Below are 16,927 nucleotides of genomic sequence, written 5' to 3' on the forward strand. Positions count from 1 at the left end.
TACTCACATGTGTTCTTTAAGCAGTATAGAGGTTTCTTCATATATATCTCAAGACTGTTTAGGTGTTACTCTATGCACTTTGAAAAGCCACTGCCAGTTCGCTTTTCAGCAAACCTGCAGGTTTCATGCTATTGCCTACATGGCAGTCTTCTCTCTTTTTTAAATTCATTTTTAGGACTTGTGTGCACTGTGCTGATAAAACTATAGCATATGTCAGCAAAAAATGCATATTTATTTCAGGGAGAGAGTATTTGTGAGGGATTTGGTACTGAAGGAGCCTGCAAGTATAGAGTGGCGAGTTTATGCTTGAGATTGATATGCACATATCCAAATATTCCAATATTAAGGTCAGTAGCAGTCATTCTGGAACTGAAGCCAAAGCAGCTATTATTTTAGAAGTGTTCTGGACTTCTAACCCTAGTCAAATTTAAAGCATGAAGGAAGGCCTGTGTATCATGTTCAGCTAAAGATATTTGAAGCAGAAAAAAATTGGGATGAGTAACTTGAGGAAATTTTATAAGTAGCACAGCAACAGCACAGTACAAGGCCTGAGCCTTTGTAAGACAGGTAGGCTTGACCTTTGAAATGGAAATTGCAAAGCCAGTGGCTTTGCTAAATAAGGAAATTAATGGGTTTAGAGTAATTGGAAACTACATGATTATCTGTATTATGACCACTTAAATCTCATTTGGATAATTAGACCCACATATATTATAACTTTGTGGTTAATGGGAATAAAAAGGCTTTTAATATATGGCAAAAGTAGACATTCTCACACCCTACAGAAGCCCAATTTTGGTTATATCCTTTTCTTTGTAACTCTTAGGAAATAATATGTAACCTCTATAACTGATGCTTTTAAAAGGTTACACTATTTCAATTATTATCTGATTGAACATTTTTTCTCTTTAAATTATTTTTACTCTGAGCATTCCTTATAAGTTATGTATCTGTTTTTCAAATTTGATTATACCTTTTTATCTTAGTAAAACTATTTTAGGTGTCATCTAAGACTGTGTATCTTGACCTGAGATATGTGACTGAGAGGCAATCCAGGGGGAAATATAAATTAGAACCAGACATAGTGATTTCTGGGCTTAGGAACAATTTATTTCACATGCAAATATTTCTCTAGGGTACATGGGTTTGCTCATTTCTTGGTTTAGTAACTCTGTCCTTCATTACTTGCTTGAGTCATTACTTAAACTCTTTCCTTGTTGAATTTCACACTAAAAAATAGAAGTAGTCAAAGTTGGCCTTATATTGGTCTTTGAATTATTGTGGAGGACCTTGAGCTTCTTGTTTGTTGGGCATTGTAAGTTCAGTGCTGAGATCATGGGAATGCGTAACTGAGTTTGAGACTGGGGAATTATTTTATTTATTCTGTTTTTAAAAGTACCGTATTTTTCGCTCTATAGGACACACTTTTTCCCCTCTAAAAATTAAGGGGAAATGTGTGTGCGTCCTATGGAGCGAATGCAGGCTCCTTGGCTTCAGCGATAGCAGCGCGAAGCCTCCGAAGCGCAAAGGGAGCGCTCCCTCTGCGCTCCGGAGGCTTTGCGTTGCTTTTGCTGAAGCCTGGAGAGCGAGAGGGGTCGGTGCGCACCGACCGCTCTCGCTCTCCAGGCTTCAGGGATAGCCGCCTGAAGCCTTTGGAGCACAGCGGGACCTCGCGCTGCACTCCGAAGGCTTCAGGTTCCTTTTGCTGAAGCTGGGAGAGCAAGACTCTCCTGGCTTCAGCAGAGAGGGAGAGCTACGCAGCGCCCCTTCAGCGAAGCGGGAGGAGAAATGGAACGGGCTCCGTTTCTCCTGCCACTTCGCTGAAGGGGCACTGAGCAGAGAGGGGGAGATTTTTTTTTTTCTTGTTCTCCACCTCTAAAACAAGGTGCGTCCTATGGTCGGTTGCGTCCTATAGAGCGAAAAATACGGTATGTACCACTCATGTAAAATAGTGAGGCAGTGTACAACACAAAATGGGACGCAGGTGGCACTGTGGTTTAAACCATAGAGCCTAGGACTTGCCGATCAGAAGGTCGGCGGTTCGAATCCCCCGCAACGGCGTGAGCTTCCGTTGCTCGGTCCCTGCTCCTGCCAACCTAGCAGTTTGAAAGCACGTCAAAGTGCAAGTAGGTAAATAGGTAAATGGCATTGCCGTGTGCTGCTCTGGTTCGCCAGAAGCGGCTTAGTCATGCTGGCCACATGACCTGGAAGCTGTACTCCGGCTTCCTTGGCCAGTAAAGCGAGATGAGCGCCACAACCCCAGAGTCGGCCACGACTGGACCTAATGGTCAGGGGTCCCTTTACCTTTACCTTACAACACAAAATATTCTAAAAAACAGAAAAAACCACAAGATCATTGCAGAATTCTCTAGCTTATTTCCTCCCAGGATCCTTTGGATTATTTTTGGGATATAGCAAATAGATCTCAGGGAGAAGGCTGATGATACTGATCTGTGACCATGAAAGTGAAGAAGATACAGATTCTCAGTATTTATACCAGGCCAATCCAAACCAGATGCTTCAGATTACTTGACAGTTGCAGGGACAATTCTTAATGTTTCCTTTGGTCCCTGGAGGAGATTTGAGAACTGAGTGCCCACAGTCTCATTTCCTCACCAGACTAGGTCTCAATCTCAGTCTTTGAGGTTCTTGGTGTCAAAACCAAATACCTGCTAGGAATAATTGGGGCATAAGTTAAAACCTCACATTCTACCCAAATGCAGCAAGGTTTTGTTGCCTTTCTTTAATGTTCTTAAAATGTAATATTCTGTTTGGCCTCTATCCCTGTCACCCTGTCCAAATGTGTAGATATGCAATCTTCACTTCCAGTTTCGGGGATTGGTTGTATGGAGACTGGGAAGCCATGAAAATGAAAGACTCAGATCATCGTTTGTACACCCACCCATTGCAAAGTGGCAGGAGGGACCAAAAGCGTTATCAGGGTACAGGACACTTTCCTACTAAGCAGAGCTGATGGTACCTTGCAGTGTACAATTTGGCAGCGGAAACGGTTATGACAAAAGAGAGGGGAGGTTTATGAGAGGCATGGATAATGCTGGGGGGATTACATTTTTTGAAGCGCTTCACTTCTTGTCCATTGACAGACAAGAGTGTCCTGATAGAAAATATCCCTATTGCATCCCACAGAAGCCTCTTCACTGAAGTCCTTTTTATAGCTTGTATTATGCCGCTTACTTGCTGCTTTCTACCACCTGCCAGCTCAACACCTGCTCCGTTCTGATGTCATGCATCTGAACAATGTGTCCTTCCCAGCTGAGTGTCGATTATGACGACCTCTGTGTTTACACGGTTAGCGCTCTTCAACTACATTGTCGGTGATCTTGTCCTGCCACCTAATACAAAATAAATAAGGCAGGTGTCTTTAATGAAAACTCTTCAGCTGTCTAATAGGTCTCTGAGTGCTTATGCTTCCAGTTGATAGATTGGGTTTAAAACAAAAACGAAGAACGATGGTGGCCTTCATCTTCCCTGCGAAGCTTAATGACCTGTTTTTTGTTAGTTCAACTAAAAAGCACTTTTGCTGTTTACGTGAGGATGGTTGTCTCAACAAACATTTTGAGGTTGTAAATCCAAAGGGGTGGAGAAAATTGGGGAACTTCACATTTGGAACAAATAAATGATTCTGATTCAAAGGAGAGCATAGCTTTGAATATTGTGAATGTGTCTGGAGGGAGAAGAGGGAAGGTGTTGTAAATATAAATTTTCTGTCACTGGTTTCTGTGATCTCACATAGAATAAATTGGCAAAATGAGCCTCTCAGTTCAGTAACACAGCCTAATTTATGTAAATTCTCTTCAGAATAGGCATTAACCTTGATCCTTACTTCCTCTGTTCTGCTTTAAATCTTGCCTTTGATACAGTAATTGTAATAAAAACAGAATATTCCATGATTAATTGCCTTTTCCCTTACTCACTTTCATTTCTCTTTCCAATATATTGAGAAACGTGTTATTGATATCCCTCCACCACAGCATTTGGCAATCATTAAGCAGTGGTATTTGTTTAACAAAATTTATGTGACTTTAAAATAGACAGAATAGACCGAGTATTTAGTTTTTAAGCTTCAAAAATCGGCTAGAACACAATAAAAATGTATTAAAATGCCATAAAATACTCATTCCCAGCCAAGTTATACCATAGAATCAGCAAGATAAATTCCATAATAACCTATTATACTCTCTAATTCACATGGATATTTGGTGTTGCTAATGCATAAGAGGTAGTGCAGGGTAATCTTGTTAACCATGCCCCATGATAAATCAGAAATATATTGAGAGAGAGAGAGAGACTGAGAGACACACACAAAAATTTCAGAATTATGTTCGTTTGGAGAAAAGGTGTGTTGTGATTGTGAAATTTGTTTTTGTTTTGACCCGCTTACATATGGAGAGACGCTAAGCAAGATGAGATGCCTACAGTGTTTTAGAAAGGGCTGCTTGTTACTGGACAGAACAGTGTCCTTCCACAATAGCAAAAGTAAATATCTTTGATAGTCATAAATATTCAAAACTAGATTGCTTGAACATGCTGCAAAGATCAAGTAACTGGAAGACATAATAAACAGAAGTACTAAATAAATGGCCCCGGAAATGACTGTGTTGAGACAACAGGGGTCACTGTCTTCTGTGATGTCATGACCAGAGCCTGAGTCAGAAACTAAACTCTAAATGCAATGTTTATGCAACTCAAGAATCGGTTTTTTAGCTGCTGACCCTTTCTCTTTTGTGGTTTTGCACTGATTTCATGGAATTGTGATTTTATATATTGTAAGTATCTTTGACTAGAGGTTTGGAATATAAATGCTCTAAATAAACAAAGAAACAAATAAATTATTGACTATATCTGTTTACATAAAAGGCAGGCTTTAGCTTGTGTGATAAAGGGTCTGTATTTCAGTTTGATATTGTAAGTGCGGGTTTAGCCTTTTCTTGAATTTATATCTGCCTTAACATAATTATAAATAAAAAGGGGCATATGTTAAACAGCTCTCGATTCAAATTTTAAACATCTGATTTATTAAAATGATCTCTAACCACTGCTGAAATTGCTGTACTTGCACGGAAGTGCTCACTTTCAAGACTTATATGAGGAAGAACTGACGTCTGTCAACCTTGATGGTTATTGTTGGAACCTGAGAGATGTGTTCCTCCCCCCCCCCCCCCGACTTTAATTTTGCTAGTGAGGAAGGAAATTCAATAGTGAGAGGGAAATGTGCAGAAAGTGTGTGCTGTGCTGAAAGCTACCATTTATAGAAAAATATTAAAAGCAAAGATAGTAAGGTTTTAACTATTGTTGTTGGTAGCATTGTAAACAGGATGGGATTCAATGTATGTGTACAGCTAACCTCTTATTTGTGTGATTGTTTATTTTACAATAACCTAGGCTTTTTGTGGGGCTTGCTTTGATAGTCTTGGAAGCTTCATCTTTATGTGTTTTGTAGTATAAAAGGTAAAAGTAAAGGGACCCCTGACCATCCTACTTGCACTTTGACGTGCTTTTGAACTGCTAGGTTGGCAGGAGCAGGGACTGAGCAACGGGAGCTCACCCCGTCGCAGGGATTCAAACTGCCGAGCTTCTGATCGGCAAGTCCTAAGCTCTGTGGTTTAACCCACAGCGCCACCCGCGTCCAGTATATATTAGTTCCAGGGATGGTAGCTCAGTGGCATGCATAAGTTCTCCGATTCAATCGCTGGCATCTCCAGTTAAAAGGGTCAGATAGCAGTTGGTGGGAGAAATCTCTGCCTGAAACTCTGGAGAATTGCTTCCAGTCAAAGCAGACAGTACTGGGTTACATGGACAAAAGTTTGATCTGGTATAAGGCAGCTTCCTATATCCTCCATATATTCAGTACCACATTTCTAGTGAATGATAAGATCCAACAGTCCAAAGGTGAATCAACTTGTCTGACAATTGGAGGGTACCTAAAATCTCTTCCTCATAACAAATGACAGATATTGAGACAGGTGCTCCTTCACAGACCTCAAGTGACAATGTTGCTTCTAGAGGTACGCTCCCAACCTGTATATTTTCATTCTTAATGGGAACTAACTACCCACAGTCTGAATATCTTAAATAGAACCACATAACTCATCATTCTCCAAACATATTTATAAATGCATTGATTTAACACCATAGGTATTCTTTTCCTGTTTCTTCAGAAAAAAATGAGATATGCAAAGAATTGCTATATAAATATAGCAGTTTTCTGCTTGGTTTTTTAAAATAGTATAATTGTTAAAATCAAAAAAGGGGGAAAATATTGGAAGTTTCAGACAAAACTCATTTCTTTTTGGAGTGTCTCTTTAAAACTCAGAAGTGTCCAAATTAAACAAATTCTTGTTTTTCTGCATGTCTTGTGCACAAACAAAGCGTTTACAGGTGTCTGAAGAATGACTGCCAGGGAATGTGTCCCATATAGCATTCAAGATTTAAATGTGAATTGGTTGCTGCTCTGCAACACAATCTTTTCAGATGTGCCCACATGTTGACTATTTTATAGTCAGCAAGTATATAAGTAGATATAAGCACAGCTGGATTCCAGGCCTATAATAAACTGCTAGACTGAAGTTTCAGTGAATATTCATATGTATTTCTACTTTATTGTTCCATACTTTATATTCTTTGCATGAATTTTGCCTTAGTTACATGGTGGGGAAAATAACCACATTACTACATCCGGAAGTGCAAATTAAAATAGCATCAAGCAACCTTGTGATTGAGCAAGGAGGAGGGAGAAAGCTTTGCAATAAGTGTTTCAGGGCTATATTCCTGAAAGACATACTTTACTAAGGCCATGCTGCTTTTTTTTTTGCTATTTTTGTTCTGCTAGCCATTATGAACATTTCACATGTTCTACAGAAGCGCTCAGGAAAGAGAACATGAACAAAGTACCGTATTTTTCGCTCTATTGGACGCAGTTTTCCCCCTCCAATTATGATTTGAGTCATAATTGGAATGTCAGTGCAGTGGAGAGAGTGGACGACTGCAGCTTCGGGGGTGAAGTGTTGGAGAGTTACAACGCCTGTTGTAGCTGAGAGACCAATACGTGAGAGACATGTTTTGTTACAGCTAGGACAGATAAATGTGTCCTGTAATGCTCATGCAGGTATACCATGGAGTTTGTTCTTTCTGCACTCCTCCCAGCTGTCATTCCTCCTCTGGTAACTGACTCGTGTGAGTGAAAAGCTACATAGAAATTGAATGAATGAATGAATGACTCCCTCCAGACACGATGGTCATCTGCAAGGGATTTCCACGTGACGGGATTAATGTCACACTTGCAGACATCTTTGTAAGGCACAGTTGGTCTGGAAATAAGGGGTAAAGTCACAAACTCAGTTTGTATGGTGCTTTGCAGAAGTTAGTGGGCATGGCATATGAAGATCAAGTCAATTGAGAAATACAGGAAACGGATGCCTATGGTAGAATTTTAGGAGAGATTTATTGATTTGTTGACATTTAAGATGGAGAAATGCAAAGGTGTAATGTATGCTAGACTTGATGAGCATTTGTAAAGTATTCTTTTTGAAGAGGAATGTGTTCTAAACAGATGGAATCCCAACAAACCAAGTAGCACCTGAAGAATAGCAACTGTTGAAATGAAGTGCTGGTTGAGTTTCGTGCCTCTATGTGATAGCAATAACCTGCTTTTGCCAATAAAATAAAATGGAATGGAATGGAATGGAATGGTGGACAACTGATAGCAGATTGCTTTTCAACAGGCTTTCATTTGAGAAGCTATTCTCAATTGTCTTCCAATTATGTGCTGTGTTTGTGTATTTAAGGAGACGAGGAGGTTAAACTGCTATTAATATTTCATGGCTAATTAGTACAAGCGGGACCAAGAGCTTTACATCACGGAAGGTGGTTATTACTTTAGAAGTGGTTGCTATTAATGTGAACCCCCTGCAGAATACATTTGCACCTTAAGAAAGGTCTGGTTCCTGTACCCCTTGCTCTTGCTGATTGTAACAAGGTTGGCTCACCAAGTCAGTTTTTTCCAGTTTTAAGGAAAAACACCACATGCAGGTATCACTTCCCTAGGGTTTAGGATGGCACACACTTCATTAAACTATATAGTCTCAGGCTTGTGGACATTTGGCCTTGACAGAACTTGCATCTTCCAGCATCTTCTTGGTTGTCCGACTTCTGTCATAATCTGAACTTCATTTTGGTCAATCTACTTTACACAATGTCTTTCTGCTGCTCTCTGATAAAAAATAATTATTTAATGAGAATTATGCCCAAGTATATCTCTTTGCACCCAGGAGACTCCCTTGAAAAGGAATTTCATGCCCAGATTGGCAAGTGAAACACAAAATCTTAGTTCAGAGTCCCAACCATGTTCCAGGCCTTAAAGCATTTATTTGCTCTTGCCTTGTGTGTGTTTCAGGGCCAAACAATTTTGTGGTGGTTGCTGATGAAGAATAGTCCTTGCCAGCATATTTAAAACACTCTGCAAGTTTGGCTGGAGTGCTTTTCTTCCTATACATGGGAGTAAAATGAAGAGGTAAAAAGTTTTTGTTCGTTTTGAATGCCCTCCCATTAGATGTCAAGGAAATAAGCAACTATCCTATTTTTAAAAGACATCTGAAGGCAGCCCTGTTTAGGGAAGTTTTTAATATTTAATGCTGTATTGTTTTTAATACTCGTTTGAGAGCTGCCCAGAGTGGCTGGGGAAACTCAGCCAGATGGGCGGGGTATAAATAATAAATTATTATTATTATTATTATTATTATTATTATGCATTATAAAGTAATGAAAGCTGTATACATTAAGCATGAAGAGTAAGCAGTGCTAGCAGATGGAATAGACCAGACACAGTAGAGATGTAGGTTCCCACACACTAGGGAAGTACACACAGTAATCCTTGTCTTGGAGCTCTTTGTGGATGAAGCCAGGTAGCTTTAGGAGACTAATGCACCAAGAACTACTGCTGCATGCTACCTACACACATTTCAGTGAGTGTTGTCCAGAATTGGACCTTAATTCTCATAATATGTAACCTATGATAACTCGTGTCAAAATGTTAGGTGCCTACAGGACTCCTGATGTTTTGGATGCAACATGCTAATTATCTGGAATTCAGTTTAATTATGTGTCTCTGGCTTCTACAGCTCTGCCTATCTCCATAGAAACGTGCACTTTAACAAGTCATATTGGGAATTCTGATGGTTTTGTAATGGTTTGATATAATGCTTCTTCTAGGATTTGGGAGGTCTTAACGAATGCCATAAGCAAATGAACTTTGGTGGGTGCCTCCTTTAAAAAAAACAACTCTAGGAAAAATGTTTTCTCCTTCAGTTTCTCTTCTATTTTCCATGCATGTAAACAGCATCTTTTAAAATATGATTTTCCTTAAGAACTGGGTGGATCATTGCCATTTTGCAGTCTGACCTGCAGTTGACCAACCCAAGCAAACTTTGGCTAAGCTGCACTTCAACCAGCAATTTAATTCTCCAGTTGTCTGTCTGGATCACATTGGTTCTTAATTTCTTCCTCTTTGTTTCTTTTTGGGATAGTCATACATACTGTATTTTTTGCTCTATAGGATGCACTTTTTCCCCTCCAAAAATTAAGGGGAAATGTGTGTGCGTCCTATGGAGTGAATGCAGGCTCCTTGGCTTCAGCGATAGCAACGCGAAGCCTCCGGAGGCTTCGCGTTGCTTTCGCTGAAGCCTCCGGAGCGCAGTGGGAGGTCCCACTGTGCCCCGGAGGCTTCTGGTTCCTTTTGCTGAAGCCAGAGAGGGAGAGCTGTGCAGTGCCCCTTCAGCGAAGCGGGAGGAGAAATGGAAGGGGCTGCTTCGCTGAAGGGGCGCTGAGCAAAGAGGGGGAGAATTTTTTTTCTTGTTCTCCCCCTCTAAAACAAGCTGCGTCCTATGGTCGGGTGCGTCCTTCAGAGCGAAAAATACGGTACATAACTAACTAACTTATGTACACATAATCTAATGTATATGTACACATAATCAGTGTATGCTGATCAATAGGAAAACATTAGGGATGCTGTATGATCAAAAACATTTTTCCTATTTTTAATTTGTTTTGGAAATATTGAGAGAGGAAATTGCACATGGTAGTTCTTTCTATGTTGAAGTGTCACATTTTAAACAAAGATCCCACACGTTGTGTGTGTGTCTTCCTGTGATAAAGCATTTTAAAAATCTATATTTCAAAACACATAAGCAGCCAGCTCTTGTTGGTGTGTGGGTGGTATTGGGTAATTAGGCCTTGTTAATATCTTGCTTCCCTGTTCCAGATTGGATCAATACCCTTTCAACATTTAATTATCATACATTTAAAATAGACAGCAATTAACACATGCTTCTAACACCATTTAGGAAATGAAAGCTGTATACGCTAAGCATATTTTTGCACAAATGTAATTTTGTTTAGAAGTGTGCTGATGAAGACCTAATATTGAGAAGCATATCCAGTTTTCTATAGTCTTCTAATGATGTCAATATGTCCGTGCTTTAAAGAATGTATGTGGTATAATTACTAGGGGATGCACCATTGCATTCAGTTAGAGGCTAGGTGAAAATTCTAAAATAAACCATGGCCTGAAATTGAACTTAAAAGGACTCTGCTCCACTTAAGAGTAAAACTCTAAAGTTTAAACATGTATAGCTATTCATGATGGCATGTTACATCTAATATTTGAATCAAAGAGGGATATGTAGCTTTTCTCGTCCTTCCATATTGGAAGCTAAACATGCCAAAATGTGTCACCCTAGTGTGCAGAAGCCATTTCAAATCCAACGGCAATTTCCACAACAGTGGTTGCTTTTTCCAGCCTCCATAAATAGTGGAATCCCAATACTACCTTGATATATGTAAAGGTAAAGGGACCCCTGATCATTAGGTCCAGTCGTGGCCGACTCTGGGGTTGCGGCACTCATCTCTCTTTATTTGCCGAGGAACCCGGCGTACAGCTTCCAGGTCATGTGGCCAGCATGACTAAGCCGCTTCTGGCGAACCAGAGCAGCACACAGAAACGCCATTTACCTTCCCGCCGGAGTGGTACCTATTTATCTACTTGCACTTTGACGTGCTTTCGAACTGCTAGGTTGGCAGGATCAGGGGCCGAGCAACGGGAGCTCACCCCGTTGCGGGGATTTGAACCGCCGACCTTCTGATCGGCAAGTCCTAGGCGCTGTGGTTTAACCCACAGCGCCACCCGCGTCCCTGTCTCATTAAAGCCAATAGTCTCATTAAAGCCAATATGTTATGCTGTCATGCATTCTCATTCACAACTGCATAGTGACAGGTACGTAGGCTTGCATGTGTAAGCTGCCTGTCATTGGTGAATGACAGATGGATTGGGGAGCCTATATAGCCCCTCAGATGTTGGGCTTCTAACTTCCATCAGCCGCATCTCACGGTCAAGGATGATGGGAAGTTTAGTCTAAGCAACATCTGCAGGGCCACGGTTTCCCACACCTGCACTAAGGTATCTAGACATCAAGTTCTGTAGCGTTAAAGACATTGGCACAGAAAAAATGTGTAAGCCCCAATAACTGGATTCTAGAAACAGTTAAGCATTAACATTACTAAAGCTAAGAGATGTGGATCTGTAATCTGGATGTGAGACCACTGGGAACTGTACATAAGAGCAGAATATGAATAAAATAAATATTAAACAACAAATCTAAAAGAAATATATAAGCCTCATATGAATCAGTGAGAATATATAAGCAGGTGCAGAATATGAATCTCGATGAGTTAATGTTAACTATCTGAAAATGTTATGAAAATTGGGCTTTCCTCTCAATTTCCAGTGTCTGAAGATATAATGTGGAAAGGAAAGGTTTCATTAATAAGTGAAAAAGGAGATGATATTTATGATTTTAAAAATGACAAAGTTTAGTCCTGTTTCCATAATGGTGATACTTTAGAGAGAGAGAAAATGAAGACTAGTAGTAGGGGATACTGGAAGACAATTGATAACTTTACAAATTAGTAATTCATAAAAATCAGGCAAAGCACTAGTGGAGGTTTGGTTAAACTTTAACAGATTGAGTCAGTCTGACATCTTAGACCCTGAACCGGTAAATGAAATATTCTTTGTACATTGTGGGTGAAGTATGACCTCTGTTGGTCTCATAAAAAGCAGCCATTTTCATTTGAAGCCTATTTTATACTGAGAACTCAGCGTGCTTTCAGTCCAGTTCTTAAGCCCACCTATTGGCTAGTAATGGGATGAATATTGTTTACCACACTTTTTAATGAATAATACAATTACTGGAAAGTGTGTGTGTATGTGTGTGTGTGTGTGTCCCCCCCCTTTTGTATGCCTGTGTGAGAATAACAAATTACCTGAAACAATCTTCATGGATTCCCAAGTTCTTTCTCTGCATGGTTCTTGAAGCTTCAGATAGTTGTTTTTTGTTGCTTTTTTGTCATGTCTTGCCCTTTGACAGTGTGTTGTCAGAGGACTAGAGTAGGGCATATTACTGTTGGATTTTCAGAGCATCTTATATCGCTGTTATGGCCAAATTATTTCTAGAGTCATAGTTGACAGATTGATGGCACGTACACAACTTTTTTATTTTATTTAGTTTCAAGTAGCTAAGCCTGAGTTTCAGGGTCTGGGTAGAGGTACTTTCCGGTACTCTGGGGATGGTGCTGTGTATTAAATGACATACCAGTACTTTCTTTCCTCTCCTCTTGCCTCCTCGCATGCACCTCTAAGCAGAGAGGAATCTACATTTCATTGAGATGTTTCCTTCCTTTGCAGTTATTTGTTCCACAGCTGCCACATGGCTTAGATGCCATCAACTGGAAATGGGGAGGTACCTGCAAGGGAGGTACCTTTCCAGTACCCACACGCCCTCTGTGACACATCTTGCACTTGACAGAATATTTTGCAGTCCTCATTAAAGTTTTGTGTGTTATCAGATTTATGAGTGCGATTCTACATATGTCTACTCAGAAGGAAGCATTTTCAACAGATAGAATATAGGTATAGCAGGCATGTCCAACTTCCAAGATACTGTGATCTACTCACGGTATAAAAATATCGGCTGTGATCTACCCATTATCATTGCCAGGAATTGTTGAGCTTGTGGGGGGGTGACCAAAGTTGTTGAGCTTTTTTGGGAGGGAACACAAAGGTGATCACTAACTTGCTACCATGATCGACCTGAGGTATAGGATTGCAGCCTTGTATTTAAGTATTAAGGGGTTTGGATTACTAAGAACTCAAGATTCCAAGTAATCTTTAAGTGTTGCTTTACTGACAGATCTTAGCTTTTTATATAAGGTATTTTCTTACCTGTTCCATATTTCTTAATCCATGGGATGCCTCACCAGTGATTGTGAGAAAAACTATATATTTTAAAAACATATTTTTGTTTTTAGAGAAACAGTCAGTACCACCCCCGCCCCAGCATAGGTTAGCTTTGCTCCTCTCTGCATAAGTGGATTTTTATGCCAACATAATTTGTGCAAGCATCATTGAATTTAATTCCAAGAGGCTAGTTCCGCACATTCTGTCTGAAATGTGTTTTCAAAATGACATCTGGTTTTCAAAGTGCTTTCTGCTACATATTAGTGGTTTTAACATCTGTATGAACTTAAGTACCAGCAGCAGTGGGTTTTGTACAAATGCAGCCAAAAGACTAATTTTGCACTGCTTTTTAAAGAGCAATAAAAGCTGAACATAGATGACACTGCAAACAATTGAGAGTTTTAAGATAGTGTAGAATGACTGAAAACACTGAAGACGTGGTATTCACAGTAGAGTATGCTTTGGTATGTCTTGGGGGCTCAGAATCATGTTGTAATTAAGTCTAAAAAGATGTTTTTAACCTTTGGAATTAGACAAGTGCATAATAGGACCGTTAGAGATACGCCTAAGAAATTTTAAAACTTCAGGTTGAATCAACTATTATTTCATGCTGTTACTGTATTTTTCCCAATGATGTTCAGTCTGTGTCTTCCCCTGTGGCATATGCTTTCATTCACTTCCTTTCATCAAACGGAGTTACGTGCTCTTTAGGCAACTGAAGTACAGTACACCTGATTTGCTTCTGCTTTCTGCCTGTTTCATGTCTGTTCTGGGGTTTGTGGGCTGCTCCATAAGAGATCTTGTGACAGTGATTATTGGTCTTCAACTGGTGGGTCTCAGTCTGATCCAAAGTGTTGTGGCCTGATCCAAGGTGGGTTGCAACAGGAGCCCTACCACTGTGCAAATATGTGGTAAATGATTAAGAAATGAGTCCCCAAATGTATGTTTGGGTTAAAAGTGAGTTCTGGGTCTGAAAACGTTGGAGATACCTGCCTTAAATGACCACACAACTTTTCTGTTGTTTGTATTTTATTATAGAATATCAGACAGTTGCTCTGTGCTTGTAACTCTGTACCTTATTTATAGGTCTCCCAATGCCATTCTTCACTTAAGTTATGTATAGCTCTCCTGTCAGTCAGCCAGCTCCCTCTTCTCTTTTATCTTTTTGAAAAAAGCAATAATCTGTGATGTATTTATTTGTTTTCCCAGGATTCAAATGTGGCAGATAAAGGAATGATATATTAAAGAACTAAAACTATGTGTGAACATAAGAGAATGTAAAATATAGAGCATAGGAGTTTTGTAATATCAACCCTGGTTCATGTCCATACTTTCGTTGTATCAGTATTTAACCGTGGCTGTCTGCAGATTTCATACCAAGCCATGGTTTAGAGCTGCTTGTCTCAATTTGTTTTTCCATCTGTTCAGCACCCAGCTTCATAACCCCACTCCTGTCTCTTGAGAATGAGCAAGTCTTATCTCTATAGTACCATCTTTTGTAACAGACCAACAGCAGTAACTACAGCTAGCACAAACAATTGTTTGATTTCCTTCTCTGGAAGCCCCTTGCAAAGTTTATGTGATGACTTAGGTCTGGTTTGGACAGTTTTTGCCCATTCTCAGTCTTCGTGCTGCTCCTTCTGTACTCCCTTCATACACTGTAATAAGCCAACAAATCTTCCATTGATCATAGTTTCTAGTTAGGTCAAAACTAGGAAACCATGGTTACTAGATGTGAACAAGCCAGGAGCTTAAACTACATTCTCTGTATTTTAATCAATGCATACCCAAATTTGTTTATCTGTATTTGTTTGTTAGATACGAAACCAGGCCTTCTCAGCTGTTCACTCTTTTATGCTCGCCAAGTAATGTTGGATTTTCAGGCTGGCAATGAACACGAAGCACCTCTGCCTATAATTTTTCTTCCACAGTGGTTATTTGACTGGATTACATTTCCAATTGAAAACTCTACAGCCATTTACTGTGCAAGCCAGTGCCTCTTCTTTCATTAGTAGTCCCAACACTATTTTCTTTCCCTCCTTAAGCCATGTTTCTCATACTTGCATTTCATGAATGAGAAATCTCTATATATTAAGTATATAATATTCTAGTCATTTGCTGCTTAAAGATTCTTTATTTTAAACATATATATATATATATCTAAGGTTATACCATTTTAAAGCTATTTTCAAGTCTGTCCTTGTAGATAGATGTGTGTTATGGTATACAGTGACAATGAAATACAATGAGTATAGTATATGACACAAAGGAAAAACAGCTCTGTAACAATTGAGACTTTGGGAGTTTATTTCCCCTACCAACGGGCACAGTTAGTTTGACATTGCATTTATCATTTTCCTAATGTAGTGCAATGTTTTTTCTCTGAGCCAAGTCATTTCCTCTTGAATTTTGAGATAGATTTCCCCCAGAGATTAGTTCCCCAGTCTTCAGATGGGATTCCGATCTACCCAACTTTGGGCGCAAGGAGCAGAGCTGAAGGAACATGGCTGCTGATAATACCGCATACTAATTTTATGCAGTATTTTAGCTACTGAGGGCATGTTCAATTGCTCATTCCAGGACTATATCCATAGTGAGTTTGGATTTGAACCGCAGCCTCACGTTCCCCCTTTTTCTTACCCTTCTCCCTTATTGTGGGTAGAATGTCACAGGTGAAGCTTGAGATTTTGTGTTGATTTGACAGCACATGATTACTTAATGCATCCTGAGCATAATCCTTTGGACTATGATAAATCTTCAGCATGGTAAACAGATATGGCATTAATTGGGATGTGTTACTTTTTTTCTATCTTTCACAGAAGTTCCATCCATTACAGCAAATGATAAAGAAACCTACCAGTTTTGCTCAGAAGGGGAAATACTGATTTGCTTCATTAACATGGTGGGTGGGTGGTGTATGTGTGTTTGGGGGGGGGGAGGGATAGGGAGAAAGAACAGGGCATGAGATACTTTTTCATGTATAAATTACCTTGAGTTTTTATTACTCCAGAATTCCGTGAATCAAACCAGGTGACTAGGGCTGCAGTTTACCCAGATAAGTAACCTTGTCTGTAAGCGATGGCCAAAGTCTTTGTATCTACTCTACCATGTTATGCTTAAAACGTTAATCAGAAATTTCATATCCAGGTTTGACACCATTTCAGATTTATAGCCATAAGATTTAGGGAGCAATTTTACAATACTGACCTTCTGTTCCATTTTACTGCATTTGGAGAAAAGAACAGGAAATTTGTCACAGTCCCCCCCCCATTGTTGTTAACAGAGTGGCTGGCACATTTGTAATGCAACAGCAAGGTCATTTTTGAATCTGCATTCTCCATAATATTTAGATGGGTCCAACTCCAAGTCATCTAAGCTGGTGTGTTTGCTGGGAGCTTTTATGAGCCTCATGCCATTCCTGCTGTGGAATATGACCTATTTTCATCGGTAGTCGGAGAGTGTAAGAGGCCAGCTGCAAGCATACCCTGCAAAAATGATTAGCCAATAATGGTGCACTGGGGTGTAAAAGAGCAGTTGTAATAACAGATTACTCCATTATGCTTCATCGTTGACTGAATAAGGGCCTGGGTGAATGAAGAGTAATTTTCCTCTTTAACT

The 16,927-nt window shown here is 39.7% G+C and overlaps 1 protein-coding gene across 2 annotated transcripts in view; it reads left to right on the plus strand.

Annotated features, from left to right (window-relative positions):
• Positions 1-16,927, plus strand: part of ORC5 (origin recognition complex subunit 5) — a 65,789-nt gene that overhangs the window by 40,981 nt on the left and 7,881 nt on the right. The window contains exon 14 of one of the 2 annotated variants that reach the window (XR_013991156.1): positions 8,414-8,530. The exons of the other annotated variant lie outside the window; for it this stretch is intronic. The gene's annotated coding sequence lies outside the window, so the exon portion shown is untranslated. The remainder of the gene's footprint in view (positions 1-8,413; positions 8,531-16,927) is intronic. 2 annotated transcript variants of the gene reach the window in all.

The sequence above is a fragment of the Podarcis pityusensis genome, assembly GCF_964106645.2.
Source record: "Podarcis pityusensis genome assembly, chromosome: 10".
Lineage (NCBI taxonomy): Eukaryota > Metazoa > Chordata > Lepidosauria > Squamata > Lacertidae > Podarcis > Podarcis pityusensis.